General features: G+C 41.3%; 1 long non-coding RNA gene across 3 annotated transcripts; it reads right to left on the minus strand.

Annotated features, from left to right (window-relative positions):
- LOC118709876 lies at positions 1 to 25,667 on the minus strand. 3 transcript variants are annotated; one of them, XR_006740498.1, is made up of 5 exons: positions 25,184 to 25,666; positions 24,511 to 24,599; positions 24,167 to 24,294; positions 22,944 to 23,103; positions 1 to 3,056 (listed from the first exon to the last, which is right to left on the minus strand). It is a non-coding gene; the product is annotated as an uncharacterized LOC118709876 (long non-coding RNA). The 3 variants fall into 3 exon arrangements; XR_004985176.2 differs by lacking the exon at positions 1 to 3,056 and adding an exon at positions 19,764 to 20,494; XR_006740497.1 differs by lacking the exon at positions 1 to 3,056 and having other exon boundaries at positions 22,037 to 23,103; positions 25,184 to 25,667.
- Positions 25,668 to 27,947: the final 2,280 nt, after the last annotated feature.

A 27,947-nucleotide genomic window follows, 5' to 3' on the forward strand; every position in this document is an offset into this window, starting at 1 on the left:
TGACCGGTGTTATCAACCAGGTGGTGGGGATTATCTCAGGAAAACAGGCTGGGGAAGGAAACCTCTAGATGTCGGAGCACCTCTAGACATTTCAGAAGCAGCATGACAGGCCAGCCTATCTCCTGGAATGCGACTTTTCCTGCAGAACACCAGGCAAGAAACTCCGGAAGCCCAAACCAGACATCTCTGCCAAAAGACAAAGCAGAAGTGTGTTCAGGGTTGCATATCCTCTCTCAGTCTACCTGTTTACTTACTTTGCTTTGCAAACTGCAGACACAGCTGGAGGTCTATGAACTGTGTATCTCTGAATACCACTAAAATGTCCTGACTATTTCTGAGAGTCACAGAGCCAATGTAGGTTTTCGTATCAAATAGGTGGATTCTGAACTCACTCAAACCACCACTATTAGTTGTTGGGCTCAAGTTCGAATGTAGAGAGGGATCAGATTGTTTTCCTGGATACATGAAATAGCAACAGGCTAGTGGTACCAGTGAGCCAGACTGCCCAGTTTTTCTTCACGCTAAGTCCAACGCCAAAGACCCCCTACTGAGCAAGGCCCCCCCTACTGGGCACGCACCACCTCACATGCTCACTGCTGCCTTGTACAAACCCCCAGCAACCCGGGAGACTGTGGCATTAGTTTTTCCATGTCACCTTAGTTAGAGCTAAGCAAAAACCAAAAGTAAATGAGAGAAATGTAGTCAGTTCAGGCACAAATTCAGCAAGTGAATTTATTTCAAATTGCTCTTTTGATCCTTTTCATTTAAGATACTCTTCAGAGACACAGAAGAGAACCTTACCATTCTCAAAGAAAAGCAGTATTTGATTTCCATATTTAGTGCATATTTAATCATACAAAAATACTTTACAATCCTTTTTGAAGTTATTATGCATTTATTAGAGGATTATCGATTTCAGTAATGAGAATTTTATTGTTAGTATTGGGTTGACATAAAACAATTTTTTTTTTTCCTGGAGATTTCTCTATCGCTTAATTGAGTCACCTTATTCCTTCTGCCCCAATACACAATGGTTCCTGCTAGTCTTTGAATTAATTTGGGCAAAAGCCATCTTCCTGGATCCACAGCCTCCTTTCTGAGTATTTGTTAACACATTACACTATACTAACGTGAATCCACCCCCCAGCAATTAGACAATCTCTCCTGGTTTTAATATTTTTCAAAGGCTTACAAAGTGCTAATCATGAAAGCAGGGATCCCCAGCCCTGGTTTTGTGATAGCCTGGGTATCTCCAATTACCTCCTAGATCTCGAAGAAACAACATTCCCAAAAATTTTCCAAAGAAAATTAATTATAGTTTTATTTAATTTGAAATATAAATATCTCCCATTGGAGGTAGGAAGTGTGTCACAGTGGGATTTGGTAGGCTGGAGCACAGTAACAATAGCCCATTGAAACTCCTCAAAGCTCGAAATCATTATGCTTTCTCAAAAAAAAAGAAATGCTATTCTTATTCCTAGGAACTAACATTCTAACACACACCTTATGACAGGCACAGAAAGGAACTCGGACAAAACCCACTCCAGGACATTTCCTCAAAAAGAATACAAATAAGGTGTGTCACACATTTTTATGAATAAAATAAACACGATAATATCTAATAATACCATTGCACTATTCTATGTGCCTAAATTACAGTTGTACTAAGAAATGAGGAAATCTCTGGAATAGGACCAGGACTGCCTTTTAATTGTCCCTTAGAAAAAAGCAAAGAATAAAATCACCTGCAATGGTTTTCTTTCGAGATCATTCACCATGTTTTTAAAATACAAAATCAAAAACATATTGAGACGCATGGGGAGGCTGAGCAGCAAACCCGAAGCACGCTGTCTGCTTTCCTCCGCCGGGCTCAGCGGCTCCAGCAGGCCCACAGTGCCAGCTTGAGACTGGCAAGGCAACTAGCTTCGTACGAGACAAAATCTTCATTTTTCAGTTCCAATCTGACTCCAGCGAGAACATCTGTCTCTCTCTCTCCTCACCTTTGCTTTTTGTTCTGTTTTGTTTTCCGAATTGAGGCCTTTTTTACATAGGGTTGTTCTTCCTTTATGTGAAATGCCCCTTACGCAAATGAAAAACAATGACAATTTTATTTTCACACGGAGATTTCTCTCCCAGGGCCATGTTCTGTGAATGAATGGCTTGTGGGACACACTGCTAATAATAAACTCCACCAACTGTGCCAACGCAAGTGTGAGAAAAGCACAAGGAAGCGAAGGCCGGCCAATGGAGTTCTCCAGTACCTGCCGCGCTGACTCCTTCCGAGAAAGCTGTGGCGTCGGCTTGCTTGTTTATTTGCTTTCTTGCCAGAAAGGTATTCCTTTTAAAAAGTAAAAATAAATAGCTTCCCTGCCTTGAAATCACTATTTCTCCTAGAAAATAAGCTCCATCTGTTAAGATACTGGAGAACTACACTGGACACAACATACCCATATTTGTTGAAGGTGCAATCCTATACCTGCTAGGCAGGGAACTGGGAGCATTTCCCATGCAGATTTAAATGTCACCATGAAATACTGTCTAAAATCAAACCCATGGAGAGTGATTGCGCATGTCACAAACTTATCTCATCTGACCCGCCCAACACTTGTACCAGAGTGTCACTGTCACTGAATTGTCTGGATTCCAAAGAGCATTCTGGCTGAGCTCTCGCCCACGCCATGGATTAACTAACACTATTTTTTTTTCTTCTTTTAAATCTCAGGCTTGTTTTTCCCCCTGTAACATGAAATTCTTTTTAGTCTACCTACTGACCATCAATAAACTGATATGCAAAGAAGAAAGGAACTTGGTTAATTTTGGGGCAAAGTTAGAAATATTATCCACATGACTTATTCTACAAACTACTTCATTTACTGGATAAAGCATAAGCCTCTGCCCATTACTCAATCCATCCCCACTCCCATTCTTTTTATTCATTCTTCATCCATTTAACAGCTCTTTATTGAGCACCTACTACTTTGCTGGGCACTGAGTTTGCAGCTCTGGGTAAAACAAAGCAAGTCCTTTCCTCTTGAGCCAAAATTCATTCCATTATTCTGGGGAGAGACAGATATAGACAGATTATTGTTTTAGATAATTTCAGGAAATGATAAGAACTCTGAAGAAAGTATAACTGGGTAGATGGATAGAGACTAATTTGAATAAAATGTTCTAAACCCAAAGACAGGGACCTGCTCCTTCACAAATCAGGTTGGTTCTCCAGGGGAAGGCTAGGATATTTGAGCTAACTGTCTGTTGCAAAAGAGACAGCCCCACCCCACCACACACACACACACACACACACACACACACACACACACACTCACACACACAAAATGAGTAAAAAGGCCCTACAGTGAGAATGAGCTTTTGAGTCTAAGGAACAGAAGAAAGGCAGGAAGGCTGAAGCATAATGAAAGGCAAAATAAAGGAAGCCTGGAAGTTTGAGGGACTTGGCGGTTGGAATGTGTTCTAAAAGCAGTGGGCAGATTATTGGGGGATATTAAATAGAGAAGTGACTTGATCTGATTGAGGCTTTCAAACAGCACATAGGGTGTCCAGCTCTATGGGGAACCTAATAAAACATATATATCAAACCATGGCTGCTTCAGGATGTATTTTTGAGTGAGTGGAAGAAAATGGATCAAAATAACAGTCATGTTTTTCACTTGAACAGCAGAGTGGATGGCAAACCATTAACAGAGATGGAGATGACTGTGGGAAACACTTCTATTCTTCCTCCTCTGGTACATGAGGTGGGAATTTATTTATTTAACTTTGTCCCTCAGCAGTTCTTGATGCATGGAAAATGGACTTTTATCAGCTTTCCTCATTTTCCCATGTTCTAGTCGCCAATTAAAATCATGGTATTCCAGGTTGATGACATGCTTTATTTACTACAGTCCCATCAACCATATATATATATATATATATATATATATATATATATATATATATATATAAATTCATCAGTGATTCTGTTTTTAAAAAGGAAAACTCTCTCTTCATTTGTCCTAAACATAGGGAATTACCACAATATGGCATCATTCTAGTCTTCAGGCCTCTGAAGACCCAAAGTTAGGCAGGAGGTTCTTGTTAGTGACATGTGCTCTTTCATCAACACCTATAATAATAAAAGCATAATATGCTAATTAGGCTGGATGTCCTTCTGGGTGACCTTCCAGACTAAGCCTGGGCTGCGAGGAAAGCCTGGGTCTCGGGTGCCACAGGGAAGCAGGTGCTGGCAGCCAGGGGAAGGGAGGCCTACTCTTGCACAAATTTCATGCACCAGGCCTCTAGTCAATTAATATTAGACAAAGCATGGGTTCAGCACACTATGCTGGGTGTTTTGTACACTTTTTCTAAATGTGAGGACATGTCAAGACTATGCTCATGGTCATAAGTAATTAAAAAATGTCTCTACAGGTTTCTAAATAGTATTGTATCTCACCTCACAAAAGAAAGAAAATCTTCAATGAGCAAGTAGATTGTGGCTTTTTTTTTTTTTTTTTTTTTTTTTTTTTTTTTTTTTTAGATATGACAGGGACAGAGTCTGGTGGAGTGTGAATTTGAAACAAAATCAAGGGTTGATTTTAGCCTACCTTTTTTAAAACTAAGTATACCATGCTAAAATAAGGATAAAAACTGGATTAAAAGATAAACTTAGAGTCTCTACATCTTTTTCCACAAAGTATCACTTAAGCTGGAAAGGATTTCCTATAGTTCCTAGTAAACATAACTTTATTATATTCTTTGTTCCTGGATTATCCCATATCCAACTAATTATAGATGTACATTACAGAACTCCACCTAAAGACTATCATTTTTCCCTAGTGATCAGCTAGTATTAAAACTCCAACATAATTATGCCTTAATATAATTCATCATACTCTTCTTTTGTTTGCTTGCTTTTTTTCACCTTTCTGTCCTTCATTTATTCCCTCCATTTTTTTCCTTTCTTCTTCCAACTATTCCAGCATTTGTGAATAATTTGGTCAACCCTTCTAGATGACAGTCTGCATCTTCAGTCACTACTCAGCAGTTACATTCTGTTCCACAGATTGAGTTATTTAACTGCACAAGTTCTTGTCTCCAATGCACACTCTTCTTTTCTTGGTTGAGTTATAGCACATACTTTTCTCATCAACCTCTTAAAAAAAAGTAACAAAGACTCCATTCTTACACATAAACTCAAGAATTCAGGATAATTTCTCATGTAGCATCCATTTAAACTCTATATTTCCATGTCACACTCTAAGTGTCTATGGCATAGCCTAGATTCTGATAAAAACTTGTCCAATTCTGTCTGTAAAATTCATCTCTCTTGATGTCTGATTGACAAACTACTGAAAACACACTGAAACTGAAACAAGTGGGTAATAAAACCACCGAGAAAACCAATTTCTGCTCTACTTCTTAGCTTCTACATACTTCTTTCTATCTTCAGTGACCTCACATCTAGTAGAAACTCCATAGCATACATATTGGTTTAAATTAACAAAGTTTTGGCTTATGTTTTCTGCTGCACATTATTTCTCTGCTTGGCTACTAATAGTTATTTTTCTATTACTTTTCAAGCTAAGTAGCAAAATTCATAATCTCAAATACACAACTGTCAGCTCTATAGGAAAGTGAAGTACCCCTCCTATTTTTGCCTCCTGCATTTACTCCTCAAAATAGTAGTTAAGAAGATATCCACTCTTTCCCTTTCTATTTCATTTTGTGTGTTCTTATATTCCTGCTCAATAAAACAACATATGTCAAAATCAGACATTTCTTTTAACTCATCAAAATTGGTCTTTGCCACTGTATTTGTTTGCCAACTGAAAACGTGGAACTTGGAGAGTAATGAATGAGAGATGTCTCTGGAAGGAGAGAATATTTGATATAGTAATCCTATCTAATGAAGAGGGAATATGCAAATTGCCCATCACACCGTCACAAATATGGCAGCACCCATAGCCACAAAATGGCGGTACCCAGTACCCTCAGCCCTGCCAGGGAAGTGGCAGGTGTGCAGTGTAGCCAGACCTTCCCTCAGCTCCCCAGCCACCTAGGGCCAGTCCAACACACAGGCAAGCTTTGGATGTCAGCTGCCCAGCTGCCCAGGGCCTGCCCAAGGTGCAGACAAGCCTCAGATGGTGGCTGCCCAGCTGCCCAGGGCCACCCAAGGCTCAGGTAACCAAGATTTGTGCTGCCAGCAGTGGCAGCAGCAGAGGTATGTTGGGTGCATTGCCTTCTCCTGATCTCCAGGTTACCTCCTACCCTTGAGGGCTCCCGGACTGTGAGAGGGGCAGCCTGTGTTGAGGGATCCCCCTCCAGTGCATGAATTTTCATGCACTGGGCCTCTACCTCTAGTATTGTAATAATAGAGCATTTTCCCCACATGCTTCAAAACTGAAACCAAATTTGGAAAATTAAGTGGGAATTTAAGTTGAAAGTAAAAAAGTTCAACTACTTTAATTTTGAAGTAGTAAGTTCTCACAAGGGTGGGATTTGGTTGGTTTTATTTACCCCTGAATCCCCATGTCTAGAACAGTGCCTGCCACAAAGTAGGGATTAATTGAATAAATTTTTAAATAGATAAACTACTTTACACACACACACACACACACACACACACACACACACACAAAATGTTGCAACTTGTTTACTAGCTGTCAAAAGTAGGTTCCTTCATGCATAAAACAGCATTAAACCGTGTAACTTGCTCCAACTTCCTCCTTTTGCAGAAAACCAACAAAAGAACTGTAACTTTTTACCTAAGGATCAAAGGTGTCAACCTATTAGCTCATGCTACTTTAAAGTCTTGGATAACAGTCTTTGGTTATTTTTAGATAATTTCTTTTGTTTCAAGCTTGAAAAGAAGTATTAACAAAGATCACAAAATAAATCACTTATTCAGAGCAGGAAAATGCATATTAAGAAGTTCAAAATACAGAATGTAGAGGCTGTGAGCTAACCTTCCCAGAATACAAGTCAGATCTAGCTTTAGATACCGGAGTGCTATGTTGGTCCCACTTGGGACCCATCAACATAAAAGGAATGGGGAGCCCTTGGAGAGTTGAAAGTCTAAAAAGGAAAGGGAAAAAAAATTAAAAATTATAGAGTAACCCATGCATTCTCAATACCTAAAACAATAAGTCAAGAGGCAGAAAAGTTGTAACAATGGTTAACTATAGATGGTGCAATTATGGGTAAGTTTATTCTCACCCATAATTTTCTATATTTCCAAATAGTCTACAATAAGCATGTAAAACTATTGCAGTCAGAAAAAAAAAAATTAATGCATGTACTTTCTAAAACAAGAAAAAAGCCAGTAACAAAGAAGGTCAAAGAAGAGAAGGCTCACTGGTGACTTAACAGTCTCTTCGGTGTTTAAAATAACCATTAACCTAAACCTGTTGCAAAACACATGGGATGGGCTAATTTCGTGTACACACACACACACACACACACACACACACAAACACATATACACAGATATATATGTATGCATAGAACCCACTGTTACAACATACACGAACACACACATAAGCATACTTACAGGGAGTAAGGCTCTGAGAGAAAGGGCGAGGGCATACACACTATGTGGACAAAGCACCCAGATAATGAGGGTATTGTTTAAGGCAGCAGCTCACCCAATGATGGGATGTGAAGAACATGAACAAAGGAAAAGGATGTGCCTGTCCAAAGGGACACTGAAGAATCTCAGGAAAAGGTATGTCTATTAAAAGGAGACATGTTTACAATAAGGCTTAAATAGAATGCTCATTGTACCACAGTCAAGGTATGCCCAGGGAAGTGTCCAATGTGTAAAAACACCATCTACAATAGAAAAATGCCTGAGAATCCATAGCCGCCCATCTTCAAGGTGAAGGGTTCTGAATAGGCCAAGATGACATAGGCACAAGCAGTTTCTCTTCTGGGCTGGGGCAGGATGATCAGGAATTAATGCTCTTATTGGGGGGGGGGGGGGGGGAGAATGGACCCAAAATTAAACTCTGTTTGTTCCACAAAGCTGACCAAAATGTTCCTGCTCTTTAAATATATTGATCCAAAATTATTTGGGGGAATACAAACCAAGCCCCATTGACCCATTCTGTGGGTGAGGAGTGGTATTATCTTTAATAAACTTCCATTGAACTGCCCTTTGCAGCCAGTTTTTCTCTTTCCTCTTGTCAACATCATCCACATAATTAAAAGTGGCCTCCCTCAAGTGTCCTAATTGCGTGATATAGAAGAATATTAAGAAAACATGCTTTTACTTACAGGAGTTGCTCTCCTAAATGAAATGTCAGGAATGTTAACAGGTGCCATCGTTAATCAGGGGAGATGTTTGGAGGACAAGTATCCAGGCTCTTAGAATTGCACTGTGCAGGTTGCTGTCTCCCATGTATTCTAGGATCAGAATAGTTTGGGTCATTTCAAACTTTCACGCTATGTCTGGACCATGCAGATGGAAAACACAACTGAACCTAAACTTTCCGTTCAGGATAGGAGTCCCTTCCAAGCTCCAGTTTCCTCAGGCTGTGCTACAACCAACAAACACAGCCAAAGGAGGTGGTACACAAGCAATTCAACTGGCTTTGTACTTCAGGGAGGAACGGTGAGGGTTTACCCAGCATCCACTGTGTGCCCGTGAGTGCACTGGGGTCCTGTCTAGCTGCTTTCACTGAAGTTAAACTTAGGGAAATCCAAATGTCCTCGCAAGTGCCCCAGCAGTGGTAGCCAGCGAGGTATCTAGAAGTCCAGAAATGAGTGCAGTGCAAACTCAAAGAAAATGCAGGCTGCATAGGACAAGCGGAAGGAGAGGACTGAAAGCTGTAATGGAAGGCCTGGTGACACCCCCTGCATCAGAGCAGATGCTGATGGAGTTCCAACGCTGAATCATTCTCTGGGTGACTGACTCACCACCTCTGGCTCTTATGCATCTCGCTGGCTCATATTCTCTCTCTCTCTCTCTCTCTCTCTCTCTCTCTCTCTCTCTCTCTCTCTCTCTCTCTCTCTCTCTCTCAACTTTGCCCTAGAAGGACAGAAAGGGTGCCCAGAGTTGGTAAGAGGTGCCAGAGATCAAAGGGCAGCATCGCGCTGCCTGTTTCAAGGTGTTAGCCCTAGGACTGTACTGTTACTCTCACTTCCGCCCACAACCCCTTTATTCTCTGGAGAGTATTGAACTTTGACCAGAAAGCCTTCCTGCCTTCGCATTCCCATGCCCTTCTCTCCACTTCGTTTCCCTTTCCGTATCCCATCCTCACTCACACACACACACACTCACACTCACTCACACACCCTATACGCATGCCCATCCGGTCCCTTGCAACCTGTATGGAGTACTCAGACAGAGAAAAGAGCCCATGCGCACCTCACAGAGGCCGCATGCATGCGCCCCGAGTCAGAACCAGACCTGGTTTAGAGGCAGTTTCCATGTATCAGTTTCACAGTCACTAATCAATACCACATGGGAATCGATTTTAAACACCTTCCCTTGACCTGGAGCGTTAGCAGCCCGAATGGAGGGCAGACACTCAAAACCAGAGGGAACCCTCCCTGCATCACTTTGGTTGGAACACAGCCGGCCAGAGGCCAGAGATGGTGAAAGGAAGCCTTGCTACCAGGTCCTGGGTCGCCTGTCAACCCACGCAGAGGCATTGGGGTGTCAGCAGCGATGCACCCTGCGGGGGAGGCCCCCTCAGACCCGGAGAGCCCCCATGTAAAAGGCAGAGTGTGTCCTTCCTGCGCCCTCAGGCCACCCTGCTCTGCATGGGGCCCCCTCACATCCGCTGGCGGGTCCTGAGCCTGAGCGCAGGGAGGAGGGCACGGCCCCGCAGCCCATCCTCCTGCGCCCCCCCCCCCCCCCCCCCCAACATCAAGCATCACCTTATCGTTTCCTCACCGAGATTAACTCCTGCTTCCTGGGGAGTATTTCTGAGGTAGAGAGCAGAGGTGGTGAAAAAGGGGGCGGGCGGGGGGAGCTGGAAAAGTCCAATCTGTCAAGCTCCCTGTGAGAAGAAAGGCGCCCTGCAGAGTGGGCGCCCTCACGGGAGGGGAGCCGCTTCCTGCGCTCCGGAGGGGAGAGCGCGGAGGCCCGGGTGCAGGAGGAGCCGCGCCGCCGGTGTTATCTCTGACCTGCAGCTGAGCCCCCGAGCCTCCGCTGCCAAAACGCTCCCATTCAGCCCTGTGCTGAGTTCATCAGAGCTCCACGTGGCAGGATCCTAACAGGGGAAAAGCAGGGCAGACCGGCTGGCCCGGGGACCCCGTGACCACCCCAATCCCCTCGCAGACCCCACCGTCCCTATCACCCGCGGGCAGGTCGGGGCGCGCAGCCCCGCAGAGCCACAGGCGCGGGCCCACACCCTGTCCCCCTGTCACTTTTAACCAGAACGCCGGGCCTTATCACGGAACCTGAAGTGAAATATGACAATGAAGATGGATGGCAAAACCTGCCTGTGCTTCACAATTAACAATCACTTGGCAGCGGGCTGGGCGCAACTGTTGGGGGGGGTGGGGAGATGGCAAGAACTTTATCCCTGCTTAGTGCAGCATTAGCATATTTAGTAGGCTGCAAGACATAAGTCCTAAGATAGGAACATATTTTTTGTCTTTTTTAAAAGATCTGCAATGAAACTATCATATGGAGGAACTCTGCAGCAGGCAATCGCCGGGTGGGCACTGAGATGGAGGTGGGGAAAGGAGGGCGAAGGGGAGAAAGTTCTGCAGAGCACAAATCCCAACCTGAAGGGGCACAGCCTTCAGAGGCCCGGGCTAGCTGGGACTGGTGGCTCCTTCCTGTCTGTGCCAGAACCCGGGGGGCCTGGTGCTGCCCCACGTCTGTGGCATCAGGTGTGCTTCAAACCCAAATGTGAAAAGCGACATAAAAAAATCAAATCCTGAGATGACCCCGGAGGTTCCTTAGCAAACTATACTTTTTTCTTTTTCTTTTTTTTTCTTTTTTTTCACAGAAAGCACTTTTTGATTCTCAACCTCTGAGTACTAAAAGATGCTGATAAAAATCACAAAGACACTTTATTGGACAACCACGAGGCCTCTTCCTCAAACGTCCCATTCTTTTCCCTTATGGGCAGGGACCATATGCCACAGTGAGGAGAAAGGATCAGGGAGCGCTGAGACTGGACCAAATGGTACCAAAAAGCCCACCCTGGCCGCCGCCCCCACGCTTCTGCTGTGTGTTTATTGTACATGCTCAGCCCTGAGGTCCAAGCAGGCCTCGGCGGTGGCTGAGGAGGGAAAGAGACACAGCCAGATCTTTCTGAGATAGCCAGGACTTTGTCTTTCTCGACATCTGGGTTGCAAGAAGGCAGGATATCCTGCCAAGTATATTACAGCTGTGAGACCCACCTTGTGACTTCAGACTAGGAAGCTGAGGAACACAGAAGATGTGTTGTGTCCTCTGGGAAAGAAACCTCACCCACCTTTCACCGCTTTTCTAAAAGAAAACACACACACACACACACACACACACACACACACACACGTGCAGGCACACCCGCCACCAGTTTAGGTGAGCAGCAATCCAACTGCATCAAGGAAAGCATGTGAAAGCAACAAATGCGATTTAGCCCACAAAGTCTCTCTTTACAAAAACACAGAGTAGCAGATTAAAGCACCTGGCAGCCCTGGCATGCCCACAGAAAAGCAGCGCTGTGACAAAGCAGAACAGGTGTACAGGTATAAAACTTCTGCTTTCCAATAATGCCCCTCTCTTCGCTGGAATGCTTTGACAGGTGCAGAAGTTCAAGTTACAGTGGGGAAGTGGCAAATAAATACACAGCATTAGCGTCTGACGTGCTTGCTGAGCACTGGGGATGTTAATAACTGGCAAGGTACACTAATCTCTGATTGCAACATTTGGTTTACCTTAATCTGGAGGGACAGCTGTATTAAAGAGGGAATTATACTAATCAGTTCAAGGCCCTTGCATATAAAACTTCCCATTAGGCTTAAAGTACACCAGCTTATGCTCATTCTCTAGGAGCCTTACATCTGGTTCTGAATAAGGCTGCCTCTCATTTGCAAGGTACAAACTGAAAACAAGGGGGAGTGGGGCTGACAGTTGCCGGAGGATGGGTGATAGAAGAGCAAGCTACTAATTCTTTGAAATTTATAACGGCACAAAACTAGCTTCTGGGCATCTTAATACTAAAAGGGGGAATTAAAAAAAAAAAAAAAAAAGCATGTATTATCAACCCCAGGCCATTTTTTCCTGTTACCGGAGGTGACCAACATAAAATAAAATTGATGATGTCAGTCAAAAACAGCTAAGTACAAAGCTTGGCTTTGTTATCTTAAGTCAGAAGGTATGATAGGCCGTGCCATATGGCTCTAATCCGCCTCTGTCTCCCATCACCTAACAGGAAACCTTCATGTAGCATGACCTTATTTGGCTGGTTCCAGGTTAGGGCTGCCCAAAGGGGATTTTTCTGTTTCTGCTATATCCAAAGGTTTATGTTGATTTTTTTTTTCTCCTGAGCCCTGCAAACTATAAATCCAACTGATTACTCTGCACTCTTTTGCTTGACTGAGCCTTTACAATCAGACATCCCCGTTAACAATAAGCTCCTAATGAATCAAACATCTATGGCATTAGTTTCACCTAGCTGCCTCTTTCCCATGCACTGTGCTGCTTTGTCAGACCTGGTTTGATGAGAAAAGCTAGTGACACTTGCTGCACCTATTGATAAACAATTCAGTAATGAGGGGCATAACAAAAATTACCTAAAACAACCTGATTAAAAATGACAGGCAAGGCTCACTCCATTGCTCTCTGGCAAAGGTACCTCTGATTCTGTGCAGGGAAAAGAATGGTGTAAAATAAAATTTCCTGCTTTCCCAAGGAGGCCCCCTTCTGAATGTGTTTATGAAGGGATGACATTCTTCAGGGCTGTTTTGTTTTTGATTATGTGACTATCCATAACACCAAGAACTCATAGAATTCAGATGCTTGCCTCTCAACTTGCTGAGACAACCTCCCTGCTTTTGCTATTTAAACTTTCTGAGGAACCAAACTCAAATGAAGATTTCCACTTCGTTTCCTAAATGGGACTGGAGTCACTGAGAAATTCAAGAGTGCAAGCACTGCTAACCCAGGAAGCATCGTGTGGGCACAAAGAGAGAAATTCTAAGATACAAACAAAAAAAAATTTTAAGCAAAGTTGGAAAGAAACATCGTGGACAGAATCTGCTCCCTGGAGGGAATAGCGTAGCCTTACCAGGGACACTGAAGCTCCTTTCGGTGGGGTCACCCGGGGACCTCCGCAGCTCCGAAACACGCCGATGCCCGGGGGAGGCCGGGCCCTGGTGAACGCTGGATTCAGAGGCAGGAACGTGTGGGCTTTGCAATTGTGTGGCAGCATGTTGGGAGGGCTTCCATCAGCGCACAGATGCACTTGAAAATCAAATATGGACATGGCGAATGTTTTTTGGAGATGGAAAATGAGTGCTGATGACATGTTTATACTCTGCAGATGGATCTAGTACAGAACCATTTTTTGTAAAGAAACAATATCCACCATTTGCTTAAAAAAATTTTTTTTTTTTTGAGCAGCTACAAAATGGTGGCACAAAAAGTGAATATTGCCATCACACACACTCCACCTGTTCCTTGGTCTTACAACTGTCTCCCATCCTGACAGGAACCATTGACTGTTGTAGTCTTCGCTTTTCTCAAATGTTATCCAAGAGAGTATGAAAAAAAGAAACACAATACACAAAGGCAGTTGGAAGAGCAAAATGGTTTTAAATTAATTTGCTACATATGAAAAATTGGAAATGGCAAATGTTATTAAGTAACAAATGCTGGATTTTAATTCTGAAAAAGTGCATTTTCTTATTGGCATCATTTCTCCTTAAATTTGATATCAAATCAATTTTGAATGTTTTCCCTCTCAAGTCCAGAATGTCTCCTTTTATTCCTTTTGGCCCACTTTACATCAACTATTAGGTATTTGAGTCTCTGGAAATTACTTTAGCATGGCATTAATACTATATATTGCCTTATTATGAATACAGAATAATGATAAGTGGTTTATAATTATAAAGGAACAATATAGTGTAGAATATATTTATAAGAAGATAATCTAAAGCATTTAACTACCAAATAACATTATTGATAACAGTGTAAACTTTGTTCAGTAGAAAATATCAGAATAAATCAAATCTTAATTTATTGTCATCATTAATAATGTTAACTTGCCTTTCAGGTGTGAAATATTAATAAAAGTGACCCACTTCAAAGATGTAAAGTTTGCAAAGCAATAAATAAGCTGTGAATGTAAAATATAAAAATTAATAATTTAATAACTTAAAATAAGTTTCTAACACATTTTCACATTTGATGAGTGGGTGCTTTTTAAGTGTTCCAAATAATATAGGACATATTAAAATTCATTTTTTCTTAGTTTTGGTCAGACAAATTAACTTTTGCTGATCTGCATTCTTAAACTACTAGTCAACCATATTTTTATTCAAATAATTAGTCTGAGGTTAAAAATTAGAAATAGAATATGAATCCCAAAAATGGTCAAACAGCCTGAGACTTGGTAACAAAATCCTGAGAATCTACATAAATCGACATGTTCTTTGGACCCTGTAGTTTCTGGCAGTCTACCAAACAAATCTACAGTTCCACATTCTATGATTCTAACACCTTGTTATCATCCTGAAACTCACAAAAGCCTGTGCACACTTTTCTAAATAAAGCAAGTGTTCATTTTTTTATTGCTGGATTTTGACACATGAGAATAAGGCTGAATCATTTTATAAATTCTTACTTGTTTTTGTACTTACCCATCAATAAACCAAAGTTTTAGGCAAACAGTGTATTTTTAGAGTTCTTCAGAACATCAGTACCTAAATGAAGCTTGTTAAAATTTGAAATAGTCAAGAAAAAGAAAGCATATCTTTCCAATTATAGAACTTATGTAGTTACTAGAGGCCTGATGCACAAAATTCTTGTAAGGGCTCAGCCCTCACAGGCACAGCAGTTTGCCTCAGCCCTCATAGCCCTGACTTTGTCCAAAAGGACATCCAGAAGGTCGTTCGGCTGTCCGGTCTAATTAGCATATTATATTTTTATTATTATAGATATTTTTAATCATCATTCAACAAATACATAGAACTTAGAGCTGAGTAAAAATTAGAGATGATTTGTTTCAATTCCTTTATTTAAAATATTAGGGAAAGAAAATCTGAGAAGTAATAGGACTATTCAAGTTCATGTATCTAAAGTGTGTGGGAAAATAATGTTTTTCGAGGCCTGCTTTATTCTACCAGATCATTGTTTGCAAATTGAATAATATTGAGGTATAGTGGACTAATTTTATGAATTAGTCACTTATTCTCTAAGTACTATACTAAATATCATATTACATAATAATGGCATATTTACAGAATATTACACTTAGAGAATAAGTAAATAATAAAATAACTCTTAATAATATGGATTCTACCAGTGCCTAAATTGTTGCCTGGATATAAAGTCAAAACCTCTTTAAGAACACTGGACTATTAGTCAAAGAGCTATTTATGTAGACAATCAGGGCCCTGGTGACAAGCAGAAGTTATGGAAGGGTGTTGTTAACCACAGAACAACTCAGATGTAGGGACCCCAGATGCTGGCCAGCCTCTGCCTAACTCTCTAGCAGGGAAGTCCAAGGAAAACACTCACCCAGTATGCTGGCTATGCCACTTATCATTCACTCTAGAGGCCCTATGCAACAAATTTGTGCAAGAGCCTTGGCCCTGACCCCCACCCACTGCCACCATGGCTAGGGCCCCTGCCACCTCTGCCTGGGCCCCACCTGCTGCAGCTTTATCCAGAAGGAAGGATATCCCATCTAATTAGCATATTATGCTTTCATTATTATAGATAAGGATGAACTGGACACCTTTTCTACATTAGAGTCAATATCGACTTGCAAGACAGTCAAAAGGTCGGCTTTTCCAAGCTTGCACTTCATGATAACCCACTAACTTCTTGATATGCTTCTAAATGGGGAGAACAACCAATATTCCCAAGTAAAGTCACTCTTTTTTTTTTTTTTTAATATATTTTATTGATTTTTATACAGAGAGAAAGGGAGAGAGATAGAGAGTTAGAAACATCGATGAGAGAGAGTCATCGATCAGCTGCCTCTTGCACACCCCCTACTGGGGATGTGCCCACAACCAAGGTACATGCCCTTGACCGGAATCGAACCCGGGTCCCTTTGGTCCCCAAGCCGACGCTCTATCCATTGAGCCAAACAGGTCCCGGCTAAAGTCACTCTTTCTTAACAGAATTGAAGCCACTTTCCTGAGCTCAAGGTTTAAAGGTAAGAAAGCATGGCTCTCTCACAAGATGGTTGGGCTATATCCCACAGGGCTCACTGGTCTCTGAATAGAAGCTGGTGGGGATCCATGGCTGTCCCCTCTTGTCTCTAACTCTGCCAACAATTATAGGTGATATACGTGTAAGAAGAAACTATTTCTCTCAGTTATGAAAAGATATGGATTCCTCAGACTCTGTCTTTCAAGACCCCAAGAATCAGAGTTCCAATTCAAATAGAATTTGGCATTAGTACAAAGGAAGGACTGCTTCCAACAGTGAAAGTTAAATGTCACAAATATCTGCCTAATGACAAATATGAATACTTGTTAGGTAATGTATACATTTTTATAATTTAAGACTAGGGGCCCAGTGCACGAAATGTGTACACGGGGTGGAGGGGTGTCCCTCAGCCCAGCATGCACCCTCTCCAATCCAGGACTGCTTGCTCCAAATCGCTCTCCTGCCTGCCTGCTTGATTGCCCCTAACTGCTTTTGCCTGCCAGCCTAATCACCCCCTAACCACTCCCCTGCCAGCTTGATTGATGCCTAACTGCTCCCCTGCTGGCCTGATTGTCCCTAACTTCCCTCCCTTGCCAGCCTGATTGCCCCAACTGCCCTCCCCTACAGGTCTGGTCCCCCACAACTTCCTTCTCTTGCAGGCCTGGTCACCCCTAACTGCCTTCCCCTGCAGTCCTGGGCCCCCCCCCCCCCAACTTCCCTCCCCTGCAGGCCACCTTGTGGCAGCCATCTTTGACTACATGGAGGCAGCCATTTGTTTATTGGAGTGACAGTCAATTTGCATATTACCTCTCTATTAGATCAGGTAGTTATCCACACCTCTAAGTTGGTAAAGTGTCATTACCCAAAAAACAGTTTATCTGTAGACAGATTGGATAGCTGATGTGGCTTTAGGCATTTCAAGAGAAGATGCCTGGACTTTCCTAAAACTGGTCTAGGAAATATTCTGGATGGAGTCTGTTCCCACTGTTAGCATTAGTTATGCAAACACGTATGTGAATCTAATATGTCTAATTGGATCAGTTGTGTAGTCTATGTTTATTTATATATTATCTGCTGAGATTCATATATCCTAATTCTAATTAGGATTCAGGCATAGTAACCAGTTTATCACTAAACAGAAAATAATTTCTTTTTAAGTTACCCATTGAAATTCAGCCAATCAAAATAACTTAATCTGTAGGCAAGGAGAAGTTTGGTTCTCATATGCGCGCGTGCGCACCCCTCCCCCCAACCCCACGCGCGAGACACACACATACACACACACACACACACACAAAAAGTTTCCCTTAGACATTTATACACATTTTGAGGTTCCTTTGGTTTGTATTGGATCTGAAAGTATTCCCATCCAACATGTTGAATGGCAAAACATTAGATTCCCACTTATAGTTTTGCAATCCAATACACAAAGCTTACTTTTGCTGGTAACTCAGCTCCCATTGCTGACCATGGAAAGATCGCATTACATCTAATGTTGTTATTTTTTCATTGGTGTGGCTAATCCTGCCAGTGGTGGTGGCCCTAGGAGGCTGGTAGTTTCTACTTTCACTCTTGAGGGACTACCAGTTACTATAGTTGCCACAGGAAAGCAACAGTAAACAGTAAAGCACACAAAGAAAGTGCATTTGTTATTTAAAACTAACAACCTCATGAAGGTTTTTAGAAACTGTCATATAGGTGGACTCCTCACTGCATGGAAAGTTACAAATTGGGGATTCGATAAGAAGTGGTTCTTATTGAAAAGGAGAGTCCGGGTGAGGTGAATGGGCATGAAGGACTTGGCAACCACCCATGTGACTCCGTTTTAGTGGTAGGTACAAGGGCAGAACTCTCTTCTGATAATAAGAAAAGCAAACCTTGGTGGAGACAAAGGATGCAAAATCTCTAAACCTAGAGCAAGAGCGAGCTGTGGTGCTGGGAGCATCAGGAGTGTTTTGGCTGGGGTGCCCCCAGAAGCAGAGCCTAAGACAAGGACTGGGATGCCTATTGGTCATCGCTAGAAATGGGTGTGTGAGAGGGGAGACCATGAGGAAGGACTGGGACAAATCCAAAGAATGTGCTATTAGGGTTCATCAGGTCCCTGGTGTTGAAGATGGGCCCTTTGAGAAGCAGGCCCAGGGCCTTTCAGGAGGCCTGTCCAAAGGACACGCAGCTGGAATACTTGTCCACAGGATCCTGCCCCCTGTTAGGTGAGGGCTGCCCCTGAGGGGGTGAACTCCCCCCCATTTCCACAATTAGCGTAAGAAAGCATACTGAGCAGCCTTCTGCCATTCTGGAAAAGGCTCTGAGGCAGAAATGAGGGAGATTTGGGAAATGTTCTGGAGGCCTGGGCCTGGAGGAACTGTCCGCTCATGGAAGCTGTGGCTGAAAGTAGCTGGGGGCACAGGGGATGGGAAACAGGCCTTTCAAATGTCTGTGCTACAAACAGTCCTCCCTGACAACAAGCATCCAGACTGTGAAAATTGTTACGGACTGAGTGTGTGTGCCTCCCCAAAACTCACATGCTGCCATCACAACCCCAAATGTGACAGCATTAGGAGGTGTGCCTTTGGGAGGGGATTAGGTCCCTAGGGTGGAGCCCTCGTGAATGAGATCTGTGCCCTTCCATGGAGCTAAAGGGGCACGTGCCCTGCTCCCCACCAGGTGGGCAACCCTAGCAGGGGCTGCGGCATAATCTGGCCACGCTGGCACCCTGATCTCAGACTTCCGTTCTGGAGCTATGAGCATTTCCTCTTGTTTATAAACCACACCGTTTATGGTACTTTGCTATAGCAGCCTGAACTGATGCCGGCCCCAAAGATAAAGCTGATGTTCTGTAAGTTTTAGCTTAGCTTCTCTCATGGCAACTAGATTACTGTCAACAAACTTAAGTGAAATAAAATAGAAATGTGAGAAATAGACTCTTTCCTTCCCAGAAGCCCCTACCACAATCAGAATGATAAGGGTTTCAAACTCAGCTCCCTATATAGTCAAAATATTGCCATGAAAGGACAGATGTGGCTTGGCCAAGATAATGTATTCTCATTGCATCACTCATTTCTCTACCCCTGTAACCACCACACACTTCAGTCAGAGCTTGATCAGCGTAGGGAAGCCAGACCCCTCTGAAGGCTCCATTATATTAGTCAGGCAGAAATTATGATACTGGAAATGACAAGTCACAGCTTGCCCTGGGAACCTTATGGGGGAAATTAAGCTCAGCATTAATGAGTTAAAAAGCCTTTGGTTTCTATTTGAAAGCAGCAAGCAGGTTGGCCTAAAGTAAAGTGACTCGCAAATGATTACTCATAATTTATAAGTAACTAAATGATCCAGTCAATGCGTGGTCGCAATATCTACCCAATCAGAGCACTACCTAGGGTTGCCAGATAAAATGCAAACATTGCACGGACATAATTATACTGAAAAAAAATTATTCATTATTTATCAGAAATTCAAATTTGACTAGGAATGCTTCCTTTGTAATGGCTAAAACTGGCAATTCTAGTGCCACCTCCAAACAGGTACAATGAATGAGCAGCTTATTAAAACAAGCCAGTAATAAATGTTCTGGAATATTGTGCTAAAAGTTCTAGGACTTTTAAGTAGCAACAATATTTCAATAAATTAACGTGTGAATGAACTAACGATTTACATATTGTTTCCTTGGGCACATTTCTAAAAACTTTTCAAAGCACTTCAAAAATTTATTTTGTCACAACATGGCAATTTGTGTATAGAAAAAACAACAACACTATGATGATAAACAGAGAAACTCATTTCAAATGAGCTTGCAAAAGACTCCCATGCACTTGTTAAGAGACAAATACACATACTTTCAAATGTTTTCATTTGGTTCACTTAAATAAACTCTTATAAAAAAATTTAAATCAACTTCTAACCCCCGGCACAGTTCTGTAGAATTCCCCTCTGAGGAAAAACATCGAAAAACCACACACAGAGCCACTCCATTTTAGTTGCAAGAGTCCTGTTCCAGCTCACCTTCCAAAACAACTCAGTCAAGTAGAAATCTTCTGACAATCCCCACTTAGAATGGCAAATAACCCCTGCCTTTTCATTCATTCACTCATTACCCCTCTAAAAAGAGAATGTGCAGTTACCAGAATTTTAGACCATTAGTGCTCCGAGAGTGTTTTAAATGCAAACCTATAAGGGGAAAGTAAAAACAAATCAAAGTTAATTGTGACTGGCTGGAACAAAATGCTTAAATCGATAGGAGGACGGCTCATCTGCTCATCATTTACCCATTACCTGGGAGACCAATACCTCCTGCTGGGCCTGAGTTTTGATACAGATATTGCTGTTGCCTGTGCTCTTCAGACACACAGTGAGGAGGCCCAGCCCTCCCTCTCTGACTCCCTCTCTCATTATCCTCTGCACCTAATAAGCTATTCACTTACTCACACTTATTTCTTTCTGGTTGTTTGTCCTTTCTGAGGGGGCGTGGAGGGGAGCAGGAAAGGGGGTCATGTATGCAAGGCACACTACAGAGCTATGAACTTTATTACTACGTAGCTCAGGGCTCTCCTGCAAAGCAGTCAGAGGAGGCACCCGTATCTGTCTTTGAGTCACTATCTTCTTTCAATGGGGTCCCCCACTGACGACTGATTTTTCAGAATCTCCTGAAGTAAGCTACCCCTCCTTTCACAATGGACCCCTTGAAATAACATCTTGTTGTTGAAGAGAAATAAAGCCCTCTAATTTGGAAGTAGTGAGTGTCCCCAGGCACCGTGTCCAGGTGAAGGCCCCGGGGAACGGCAATGGGCTTTGGAAAGCCGTGCATGTTCTTAACTCTCGTCAATCAAGGCTGTAGAGTTAGGATAAAGTGCAGCTCATTCCTAACCCTCTGCTGCCCCTCCACAAATGCCCTTCCCCGTAGCCAGCATCTGCCAAATGGAATGCAAAATGGAACCTGCCATGGAAGGTTCGTATGCATCTCTGAATCAGATACCCACACAGCGAGTTTAAATGTCTGTCCAGCTGGGACCGGTTTGGCTCAATGGATAGAGCGTCGGCTTGGGGACTGAAGGGACCCGGGTTCGATTCCGGTCAAGGGCATGTACCTTGGTTGCGGGCATATCCCCAGTAGGGGGTGTGCAAGAGGCAGCTGATCGATTACTCTCTCTCATCGATGTTTCTAACTCTATCTCTCTCTCTTCCTCTCTATACAAAATCAATAAAATATATTAACAAAAAAAAAAAAAAAGAGTATCCTTCACAGAGTTAAAAAAAAAAAAAAAAAAAGTCTGTCCAGACAGGATGACTGTGTGGAGACAATACCTCTTTGTTTTTTTTGTTTTTTGTTTTTTGTTTTTTGTTTTTTATCCAAATGACAATCTTGCAACCACTAGTAATTACACATTACTGTTATTTTTAACTAGAGGCCCATTGCAGGAAGATTCCTGCAAGAATAGGGCTTCCTACGGCAGTCTCTGCCATCCTGCCTGCTTCTCTCCCTTCTCCGCTGCCCCGCTTGCTTGCTTCTCCAAAGTTTTGCTCCCTTCTGCAGCACTTGGCTTCTTGCTACACTGTCTTCAGTCTTTGTTCTGTGCCTGGATATGCAAATTAACAGCCATCTTTGTTGGGTAAATTTGCATACTCGCTCCTGATTGGCTGGTGGGTATGGTCAATTTGCATGTTTCTCTTTTATTAGATAGTATAATTTCCATGGCAGGGTGGGGAAAGGACCTAATTTTTCTTATTCTATTTCACAATTAAATGGATGTTATGCAATTGTTATCACCATATTTTTACTGGTAATTATCCTCTTTTAGTGTTCTAGCTATTTTTTTTTTTAACTAGTGTATGCAGAATACCTGATGGAAAAGTAGAGAGATGACCACATGTGTATGGCTGCACATCATGGACTACACCTGCATTAATTTTAGTATACATAGCAGTTTTATTCATAATAATTGGAAAGAACTTATCCAACTGCACCCAAAATAGCTAAATCTGCAAAGGTTAGAAATACAGTTCCCACTTTAAAATTGGAATGTAAATAAATGGAAAAACTTAGGAGCACACTGATACAGTGGGGGAGAAATAGCACAGTGCACAGGATGGACTAGAGGAAAATTGTGATAATGTACAAAAGGGAAAAGAATAAGATGCATCTGATAGCCAGCTTTAGCCCTTTCCATTGACTGTTGGCGTGTTTTCCACCTACCGCTTCCTCAATGCATCCTTTTTATTTTATTTTTTTATTTTTTAGGAAAGTTCATTCATAACCAATAACAATGTGATAATGATAGTAAGTGTAGGATTTAAGATCCTTTTTTTTTTTTAAAGCACCTTTAACAAACAATCAAAAAGCCACCAAGGGGTGGGAGGGAGGTAGTTACCTAGCTCAAGGTTTTATTTAGTGACAGTTCCACTTTTTCACTCACCGCCTGCAAATCAGCATTTTTAGTGGACAAAGGGCTCAGCAGCGGCCTTATGATTGCTTCTTTTCAAATGGTAATGGCTATCCTAACTCCTCTGCCAGGTTTTTCTAACCAGAGCACAAATTGCAGTTTACAAGGCTTGGAGGGGGGGAAAAAAACCTTAGCTGAATATCTTTTTTTTTTATTCGACAAACTGACATGTAAATTACCCTTTAAGTGCTCCACTCTAGGGCTCTGATCATCTCCTAATTGTCACAGTCAATTGTAGCCAACAGTCTCTTCAATCCCAAGCGCTTTGACAACAAGCACAAGGATCAAAGCCGAATCAGCTCCCTTCAATATCCTTCTGTTTAGGATGCTACAAAACGCCTGAAAGAGAAAGGTGTAAGGGCATTGCTGTAGAGGAAACTGAGAGTAGCAAGTATTACAATAGTCATTTTCTCCATCTCTAAAATTATGCTGTAGAAGCTGCCTGGTCTCTAATCACATGTGCAGAGCAAACATATAAACCTCCCAAGCAATTAATATGCTCTTAAGACCAGCCTGATGTGTGAGTTTTACAAACAGCAGCGTCTCCATGGCTTAGGAAAACTATGCCAGTTATGGGATAGCCATCGTTTCATAGCAGCTTGAGCATCAAAAACTATTATTCAAGCATATTCTATATTTAGAGCATCAATTCCCAAGCATACTTTTTTATTATTTAGTTTGGTGCCATGATTCACTGCTTCCCCAAACTAAATAGCCCGTCGAAAGAGGGTTTTTTATTATTATTATTAACCTGGAGATGTCCAACTGAAAATGTGCCCCCAAATAAATAAGAAATGTAACATGAAAACTAATTTCAGAAAAACACTGTTTCCCTACCTAGAGGTAACTGTCTTATTGCTTTACTGGGAGCAAACTAATTAAAAGTCATTACATGATCTACAAACACGATTCCTAAATAAGATGTACTTATTGGAATCATTACTTAACAAAATATGACAATTCTTTCAAACTGAAGTAGTTATCATACATCACTATCTTCTTTGAGAGATTATTTATGCTTTTCTCAATAGATAATAAATTTATTCTATCAAACACAGCAATATAAATAATTTAATTTGGTGGAAAGAGAAACTTTAATAATAAATCTGTATAAAACAGCCACTTTAAAAATAACCCAAAGGTTGTCAGGGAGAGGGAGAAAAAAAAAAAATCAAATGGAGAGAAATCAAAGGGTCATGTGACACCCCCTCTATAGCTAGTCTCATTGTATCCAGGTATTACATGCAGCGTGTAAGGTCACAAGTTGATTGACAGCCTTCCTATGCTGGAGAAAAGAACTGAAGGGGGGGAAAAAAAGAGGCAGCACGTACCCCAGGTTCCTTTCTCAGCCAGTTCACTCAAATTCCCCTCTCGGGGTTTCCCATCCTCCCCTCAATTTCACCTTGAATTCTCAGGTTTGATTGAAGAGCTCCACGGAAGGGTCTATTACAGATTGAGGAGTGATCCATTTTACATCTGAAGCTACTTGTGAGGGGCCTTTGAGTGCATTTATCTCACATGTGAAGCTTTCTGCAAAATCAATATGGGCATTTTTCAGTTTGACAAGTCAACATGAAATGTCACATAATAATAGGAAAACAGAGTTGTACATTTAAACATACCCAGTACAGTTATCTACGACCAAGCGTATATAGTTATGTCTCGTGGATATCCTTGAGTATGCCTAATCTAGATGTGTCCTGAGAGCCGGGCTAAAGTGCAGAGAGAGAGAAACGGATTCCTCACCATGGTCCTGGCTCCTCCTCTGTCCTAACTGACCCAGGGTTTGTGGTGCAGGGAGGGAATGGGCAGGAATCACGGCCTCTGTTCCCAACCTGAGAGTGATATGAGAAGTGGGAAGAAAATAACCAGAGGTGAAAAAGAGGAAGGAAACAGACCAAAGAACTATAAAAAAACTTCAAATTTAACTAATGGGCAATAACTGAACAAAATGGTAACCCAAAGAACAGCAACTAGGTCTCAAATCCCCTTACCACCATAGCCAGCACTGGCTGAAGAATTGGCATATTTGCTTCAGTGTCTGACTATCTTTGGCTGAATTCCAGGTCTATTTTACCATCTGCATAAGTTTGAGGAAGATCATTTAACTTCTCTAAATCTCTGGTTGTTGTTTTTTTTGGTTTTTGGTTTGTTTGTGTGTTTTTTCTCTCAAAATGATATTAATCTGATTTACCTTATAAGGTTTTGTAAAGATTAAACAAGATAATGCACATAGCATCTGGCCCATGGAAAACATTCAACTATTGGTAAATATTGATGAAATTAGTATACTTTCCTTTAACCTAACTACAGGTCCCTGGAGTTCTAATTAGGTGCCATCTCTACTGTTCCCTGTAGCCTTTCCACGTTGTTTAATGTCCCCAAGTTGTAGATGACAGTTCTCAGAGGGTGTGCCCACCGTATTAATACTGATGTAGGTCCCCGTAGAGGAGAGCAGACACCCATGTTCTGTTGTCTTAAAAACAGTCTTCCTCCAACCAGGAACTGTCCCCACCAACCAAGAGAGGGAGAGAGAATCAAATAGGGTTTTGAGAAAGGAAAAGGACCCAGGTCTAGAGACCAAATCAGCTGGTCAATTCAAACAATAGATGAGGTAGAAAAATGTAGCATGCGGTGTTTCTTCATATGCCAATGTGTTATCATTGAACCTGGAGTTATCACTGTATACTCCCCCACAGGAAGGGCCTTCAAGAAAAATGACTCTCAGGAGCATAATGACAGCTCAGATTTAGTTAAATAGCTCACTGCAGTTGCATCTTCCTTTTCCATTCCATTTTCCTCAGGTCCATCACCACCCAAGTAGCATTAACACCATCTGTACTTGATTATTTGTGTTTGGATCAACTAATTTGTAGATTGTTTACAACATATTTTAAATTTTAGATGAACTCTTACCACCACTCACAACAAGCCCAGAGTAGGTAAAACATCTGATTGTGAGTTTAGAGACATGAAAATTCATGTGAATATCAAAATAAGAAAAGCATCATTATTTAAAATGCAACTGAAGTTTAAAAACTCTTATCCTATATTTCAAAGTCAAATAACTAAATATAAATGACTTTATATTTAGTACATGCAGTATTGTTCATTTTTTAGCTACCCTACCATTCTCCATTATTAAAATTAAGCTATAACTTTCATTCCAAAACCAAATTAAAATATTTTATTAAATCCCCATATAGAATTACAAGAACAAATTGAAATAATTTCCTACTTAAAAAGGGCATTTCCTTGAAATTTTTAATTTATTTGTTTTGGACTCAAAATACGTTTTTAGCGAGGAAACAAGTTTGTAAATGATAATTAAGTTCCCAGATTGACACATAAAAACCTGTTTAATAAAATGTACCTGAAAAAGAAATGCTAGAACCATGTCTTTAAGTGACCCTAGGTAATATAATCTACAAATTTAACCCTGTAGTGGTTTACAAAGTATCATCAAACCTTGAGTTTTTAAATTTTGAGACATCAGGCAAGAGATCTGATGGAAAGATGGAACATCCAGGAGTTGAGATGATCACTAGTCTCATCCTCGTTATCACATCAGCACCATCATTATCATTATTATCATGTTATATTTCACCCATCCTATTAGTTCATGGGAGCTGTGAAGATAATAATGGTAGGTAATAAGAAGATACCACATCGTCTTGACTTTTTAAAATAAGTGTTGTCAACTGCACCAAAGTGTCAGGACCTCACTCTCTCTGGCACTTAAACCTCTTCCATGATGTTCATTTCCCAACCAGGACCTGAGCATTCTAAAAATAATTTCTGTTAAGCAAAGGAAGGCTGTGAGATATCACTACCCACATTTCAACATCACCTCCTTCTGGATGTTGCCTTGTACTGTGGCCACACCAGACTTCTTAACATAGCTTTGAAAAGTCTAGGGAAGGAGTTTGTTAAGGATCTGTTACTATACCTCATGCTAGAAGTACCTCAATTAAATCACAATGTTGAGTTGAATATTTTCCTTTCTAATATCTCAATGGAAAATATTTCTCAATTTCTCTTGGTTATTTACATATTTCAAAAGTTATCTTCCTTCATCACCAGGGTTTTCTGCCTTATTCCATTTCTGGTTTTGATATTTATTGTATATCTTCTTACTCAAAACTAGGATCGATTCCTGCCTTCCAAGAAGGGCAGGTGTTCCATTAAAGTAGCATCCTTATAGTTCAACTAATAAAAACCCTATGAACACTGGACACTCCTCCCTCTAATGGTTCATACTTCCAAGTACACAGTACCCCACAGTTTCAATTCACCTAAATGACCTCTGACCTCATTAAATTATAATCACAAAACATATACATTCCCCACTTAAAAACTGAATTGGGGGGAGGAGAAAATGCAGAGTTATCCTTTAATGGGTCTAGAGTTTCAGTTTTGCAAGATGAAAAGTTTCTGGAGCTCTGTTGCACAAGAGTGTGAATATTCTAACCACTATGAAACCGTACACTTAAAATGGTTAAGATGGCAAATTTTATGCTATTTATTTTACCACAAATTTTTAAAAGTTTAAATAAAAATAATGTGGTGAAACTGCTTGGGAAAAACAAACAAACTAGTGCATCAATTCAATAATAAGTGAGTAATTATGTAACATCTTTTAAAAACTGAATTTAGGATATCCTGATTTTTGTATTAGGCAGCCAGAATCCTACATTTCAGTCCTAATTTCTTTTCTATGAAAATGCTGCCTGCAAAATTATCTATAAAGTGTTTAAATCCAAAGAGACTGACATATGACCTGACATAGAAGAAATTGCACATAAAAATGCAGGTCAAAACTAAATAAATCAATGAAACTAAGATTATAGAATTTCACTTCTCTTCTGAAAGATTCAGACAGTGAAACCCAAGAAAACCCCCACTCCCAGGTGCTCTGTTCTGAGGCCGTGGCTACCACACATGGTCACCATTTAGATTCTCAAAATTTCACTGAATTTTCAGTGGACCAAACACAAGTTGAAGCTCATTGAGATGAAAATACTTGAAGCCAAACCAGACTAGTTTTCAGTGGTTTCTCTGTTTCTGTAAGACTAGTTTCACAGTATTTTAACACTCACTTTCTTCAGGGTTAATTTTTTTTTTGAACATTTTACTCCGGTTAAATTTTTCAGTTTTTAAAAGTTCTTTTAGAAAGTAAAGTT

The sequence above is a fragment of the Pipistrellus kuhlii genome, unplaced genomic scaffold (assembly GCF_014108245.1).
Source record: "Pipistrellus kuhlii isolate mPipKuh1 unplaced genomic scaffold, mPipKuh1.p scaffold_m20_p_7, whole genome shotgun sequence".
NCBI classification, from domain to species: Eukaryota; Metazoa; Chordata; class Mammalia; order Chiroptera; family Vespertilionidae; genus Pipistrellus; species Pipistrellus kuhlii.